The sequence below is a fragment of the Balaenoptera acutorostrata genome, chromosome 19, assembly GCF_949987535.1.
Source record: "Balaenoptera acutorostrata chromosome 19, mBalAcu1.1, whole genome shotgun sequence".
Lineage (NCBI taxonomy): Eukaryota > Metazoa > Chordata > Mammalia > Artiodactyla > Balaenopteridae > Balaenoptera > Balaenoptera acutorostrata.
This window is the reverse complement of record NC_080082.1, coordinates 2,211,602-2,217,601: the sequence shown is the minus strand read 5'-3', so window position 1 is coordinate 2,217,601 and position 6,000 is coordinate 2,211,602. Positions and strand designations below refer to the sequence as shown.

Below are 6,000 nucleotides of genomic sequence, written 5' to 3'. Positions count from 1 at the left end.
AGGTCTTCCCGTCCCGTCACAAAGGTGACACTAGAGGGGGGCTTGCAGCCCTGCCTGCACCGGAGCATCCCCTGGGCTAGGGAGGAGCTGAGCCTCTGCCTGGGAAGATGACCCGGACCCCCGCGCATCACTGTACGGCAGTGTCAGCTGTGGGTGGGAGGAGGGGTTGGTGCCGAGCGGGGAGTTAGGGCTTTGAAAACCATTGTCTCGGGCAGGTCCGAGACAATCCTCACGCATGAGGAGGAGCAATCAGAGGACGCTGGAAGGTTCCCTGAGGAGGCGGGCGTGAGGCAGGAGAGGGGGTTGGGGACGGCCCTTGCTCAGGCAAGGATGACCCCAGGCATGGGAGCAGGGTAGGGGGTCTGATCTTGGAGGAAGACGGCACAGGTGTGGCCCTTACCTCCCCTCCCGAAGAAGACAGAAGGCCGATGTGGTCTCTGTTCTGAGCTGAATTGCTTCCTCCCAGAAGATGTGTTGAAGTCCTGACCCCCGTTACATGGGAATGTGGCCTTATTTGGAAATAGGGTCTTTGCAGATATCATCAGGTTGAGATAAAGTCGTTAGGGTGGATCTTAATCCAGTAGGCCTGGTGTCCTTATACGAAGAGGAAACGCAAAGGGGAGAGGCCATGTGAAGACCGAGGCAGAGACTGGGGGGAGGCAGCCACAAGCCAAGGACACCTGGACCCCCAGAAACTGGAAGAGGCAGGAAGGACCCTCCCTAGAGCCCCCAAGAGGGAGCACGGCCCTGCCCACACATGGACTTCAGACTTTAGGTCTCCAAACTGTGAGAGAATCCATTGCTGTTGTTGTAACGCCCACCCCCGCCCCCAGTTCATGGTCCTTTGTTATGGCCGCCCCAGGACACTGATCCAGTCTCCAAGGCCGGGGCGGGGATGGCCGATCGGCGAATGTGCAACACTGCCCATCAACTACCTGAGAGCCATCCCAACCTGTTCTGTCTCGCTGTCTCAGACTACAAAGGTGGGAAAACAGATTTTTACGTGCCCAGCTTCCCTTGCATCCAGGAGTCACTGTATGGTCCCGTTCTGGCCAGCAAGACCCAAGTACGTCTGCCGAGAGGTTTCTAGAACACTTCTGCTTCTTTAATAGAAGAAGTGTGTCAGGCATCCCTCTTTACCCTCCCCGTCGGGGCTTCCTTGAGCACAGCGCGGCCACGGTGTAGGGGCCACGGCACTGGGGACCGCGCTGCCGGTGGTGCTGGGGCATCACGCAGGTGCTCAACTCAGCTTCTCCCATGAGAAAAATAAAACCACATTTGTTCAGGTTACTCGGGCTTTCTGCTACCTGCTGCTGAATGCATGCCTTCCTCGATACCGTGGTCTGCCCCTGGGAGCCTTCCCAAACCCATCTTCCCTCTGGTGGACCAGAGGGGTAAGGGCGGGCGCTCGGAACGTCAGACGAGCAAACTCTGACCGCGGCTCCCTCACCCCCAGCTTGCAATTCGCCCCCTCCTCCCAGCGCCTCAGCCCTCTCGACATGGAGATAAAGATATCGACTTGGGAAGATGGCTAGATAGTTAAGATAATGCAGGTGCTTGGCGGATGCTCGAGAAGTAGCGGCTACCACCGTTTCCAGGAGCATCTTCAGCCCCAGGTTCTGATGTACGTAGGGGCTCCACAAAAGCCTCAGCACTGGAAATGCTGTAGACAGGGCCAGGGCGAGGACTGGCCCGTCTCACCAGGACTTTGAACCAGCACTTGACACCGTATGGGTCCCCTTACCTCAGTGCGTGTGCGTGTTTACATCACAGACACCCGCGTCAGAGAACACGAACGGCCCTGTATCATCATGGTCGTTGCCACTGAGGGCGTGGGTTCTGTGCACAGGGCACGGCGCGGGAAGTCACCTGCCAGAGGACAGACAGCAAGTGGCAGCTAGGCCTCGAGGCCAGCAGCTCCTGGTGCCTCCGGCCAAGCTAAGGGTTTTGGCACCGAGAGCAGGAAGGGCAGAAATGCCAGGGGACAAAGCACTTTCATGCCTCATTTAGCCTTGTGACATGCTTTGAAATCAATAGATCATTATCCTCACCTGCTAAAGGAGGCGATCAGGCCTGGGGGAAGGAGAACAGATACTGGCGGAGCTCACCCTAGAACAAAAGATTCCTGACCCCAAATCCCACTGCCCTGTGCCCTCCAGAAAGGCTGAAGATCAAGCCCGGGTCAGGATGACACCTCTGTGGGCGAGGAGGGTCACTGGGGCTCAGGTGACCGTGGTGTCAAGGAGCTAACACCTGTCGAGACCTACTGGAGGCTGGGTGCTTTGCATTGTCATCTCGCTCGGCTCTCTGGACTCAAAGAGGCTCAGAGAGGCCACTTGCCCATGTAGACAGCCAGCAAGGACAGACCCCATATCCTCCCCGCTGTGTGACGCTAAGCACCATGGGGGTTTCCTGACCAAGTAGGGACCTTTGCCCGGCGTTTTAACCAGAGCCGGTCTGATATGTATGTATGATGTATGTTTATATATTAATATGTATTTGGCTTCTGCTTAAGATTTTGTTTGAAGAGGATGTCCTGTGGCTAATGTTTTTAACCACTGGTCCACATATCACACGTGTGATTCTTGGTGACGAGACTTATTTTCTTTCCTGCAGGGACAGTATTCCTCAAGAACTTCTGGACAGAGCCGTCAGAACGGTTCCTGGCTACAGTATACAGCAAGGCCATGCTGGCATGTCCCAGGTGAAGGTTAGTACTGTCAAAACACATGTGCTGGTGGCTTAATTAAATTCTGAGTTCCCTGAGAGCAGGGACCAGGTCTGATACTTTTCTGTCACTTTGGGTTTCCAGCTCTAGACAGTTGCCTTGTACATAGTAGGTGTTTATTAAATGTTTGAGATGGTCATTCTGAATTCCCAAATAAGTTTTTGTGATGCTTCTCCCAAACAGAAACATTTTCTTCTGTAAAGATCATGGTACTGTGCTAATTTCTCCAATTAGTGGGATAGCTTGTCTATCAATTATGATCTCTTGTGTATAATTATGGTTCTACCCGAGTGCTTGCAAAGTGGAATGTTTTCCAAAATATTGTTGATCTTTCCTTATAACATAGCATCAATCCCAGGATGGGAAAGACTTGAGCTGAAAGAGAATTTAGCAGTCAGGCAGGTTAACTTCTTAACTACCAGATGAAGAAAAGAGGTAAAGGGCTACCAGGGATCACCCAGTCAACCCACTTATCACCCGCGTTGAGGAGTGATTGCTGGTGCAGAAAGTAATTGATGTGATTTACAACCTTTTCAGATTTTTGATCAACTACATGTTGTGGTTTTTTTTTATAATTTTATTTATTTATTTATTTGGCTGCATTGGGTCTTCATTGTTGCACGTGGGCTTTCTGTAGTTGTGGCGAGCAGGAGCTACTACTCTTCGTTGTGGTGCGTGGGCTTCTCATTGTGGTGGCTTCTCTTGCTGCAGAGCACGGGCTCTAGGCCTGTGGGCTTCAGTAGTTGTGGCACGTGGGCTCAGTAGTTGTGGATCGCAGGCTGTAGAGCGCAGGCTCAGTAGTTGTGGCGCACGGGCTTAGTTGCTCTGTGGCATGTGGGATCTTCCCAGACCGGGGCTCAAACCCGTGTTGGGTTTGAGCTCAAACCTGCATTGGCAGGCGGATTCTTAACCACTGCACTACCAGGGAAGTCCGGATCAACTACATGTTTGACCAAATTTCTCTGTTTTTCATATGTGTTAACATTTTGCAATAACATGTGCTAGTCACTATCGATCCATGCTTCTGACATCAGATTTGACTTCATCCATGTTCCCTGCTAACTAGCGGCTCCCAAGAGCAGCTCTGCTTGCTCACGGTGACTAGTACATGTGAGGTAATCGACTGAATGATTGCTGGAACTTGGATTGAAATGTTGCATATGACTTTCTCATTAAGTCTGATGGCCCACTCGGCAGGCATCCTAGACCATCCTGTCTAATCGCTGCTGGGTTTTAGTGAGAAATATCTTTGGTTGCAATGGACAGTGATGTTAAACATTTAGGGTTTGTTTTTCTCACATGACAATAAATCCAGAGATGGGTAGTGTTGGTGGTGCTGCTCCAGCAATGATGCTCAGTGACGTCAGGGACTGCATCTGTGATTCTTTTTGGCCTTTCCTCATGGTATCAATATGGCTGCCACAGCTCTAGGCATCACATCCTACACTAAATGCAGGAAAATCGGAGGAAGGGAAGAAATCAGCAGTGTACAATTCAATAGTTTTTAGTTAAAAATTAAAAGAGTACAACCATGCACAACCATCACTACAATTTTAGAACATTTTAACCACCCCAAAAGAAACCCTGTACCCATTACTATCACTCCTCAGTTATCCACGACAACCCCAGCCCTGGCAACCACTGATCTATTTTCCACCTCTGTGGATTTGCCTCTTCTGGACATTTCACAGAGATGCAATTGTACAATATTTGGTCTTTTGCCACTGACTGCTTTAAGTTAGCATGATGTTTACAAGGTTCATCCATGTTGTAGCATGTGTCAGTTTTCCCCATCTTTTTGAGGTATAACTGACAAATAAAATTAAATACATTTAAGGTGTACAACCCGATGATTTGATGTACACATACACTGTGAAGTGATTACCGCAATCAAGCTAATTAACATTTCCATCACCTCACACAGTTACCTTCTTTTTTTTTATTAATTGAAGTATAATTGACCTACGACACTACGTTAGTTCCAGGTGCACAACATAGTGACTCAGTGTTTCTATACATAACAAAATGGTCCCCACTATAAGTCTAGTTAGCATCTGTCACCATACAAAGTTACTATAATATTATTGGCTGTATTCCCCATGCTGTACAATTCCATCCCCATGACTCATTTATTTTGTAACTGGAAGTTTGTACCTGTTAATCTCCCTCACCTATTTCACTCATTCCTCCCACCCCCATCCCCTCTGGCAACCGTGTATAAGTCTGTTTCTGTTTTGTTATGTTTATTCATTTGTTTGGTTTTTTAGATTCCACATATAAGTGAAATCATGATATTTGTCTTTCTCTGCCTGACTTATTTCACTCAGAATAATACCCTCCAGGTCCATCCATGTTGTCACAGATGGCAAGATTTCATTCTTTATTACAGCTGACTAACAGTCCTTGACTATGCATACCACATTTTCTTTATCCATTTATCCAGCAATGAACAGTTGGGTTGCTTCACTATCTTGGCTATTGTAAATAATGCTGCAGGGAACATAGGGGTGCATATATCTTTTCGAATTAATGTTTTTGTGTTCTTCACAAAAATACCCAGAAGTGGAATTGCTGGATCATATGGTAGTTCTATTTTTAATTTTTAAAGGAAGCTCCATGTTGTTTTCAGAGTGGCTGCACCAATTTACGTTCCCACCAACAGTGTACGAGGGTTTCTTTTTCTCCACATCCTCGCCAATACTTATTATTTGTTGTTTTTTTGATAATAGCCATTCTGACAGGTGTGAGGTGATCTCTCATTGTGGTTTTGATTTGTATTTCCCTGATGATTAGTGATGTTGTGCATCTTTTCATGTAATGTTGGCCATCTGTATGTCTGCCTGGAAAAATGTCTATTCAGATCCTCTGCTCATTTTTCAACCGGGTTTTTTTTTTTTAATGTTGAGTTGTATGAGTGCTTTGTATATTTGGATATTAACCTCTTATCAGAAATCTCATTTGCAAATATCTTTCTCCCATTCAGTAGGCTGCCTTTTTGTTTTGTTGATAGTTTCCTTTGCTGTACAAAAGATTTTTAGCTTGATATAGTACCATTTGTTTATTTTTGCATTTGTCCCTTGCCTGAGGAGACAGATACAAAAAAAAAAAGAAAATACTGCTAAAACCACTGTCAAAAGAATGTACTGCCTATGTTTTCTTCGAGGATTTTTATGGTTTCAGGTCTTACATGTAAGTCTTTAATCCATTTTGAGTTTATTTTTATATATGGTTAAGAAAGTAGTCCAGTTTGATTCTTTCACATGTAGCTGTCC

The 6,000-nt window shown here is 47.1% G+C and overlaps 1 protein-coding gene across 1 annotated transcript in view; it reads left to right on the top strand.

Annotated features, from left to right (window-relative positions):
* The first annotated feature begins 938 nt into the window (after positions 1–938).
* JPH3 (junctophilin 3) overlaps positions 939–6,000 on the top strand; it is a 155,937-nt gene continuing 150,875 nt past the window's right edge. Inside the window, exons 1-2 of the mRNA XM_007172573.2 lie at positions 939–983; positions 2,617–2,710. The gene's annotated coding sequence lies outside the window, so the exon portion shown is untranslated. The remainder of the gene's footprint in view (positions 984–2,616; positions 2,711–6,000) is intronic.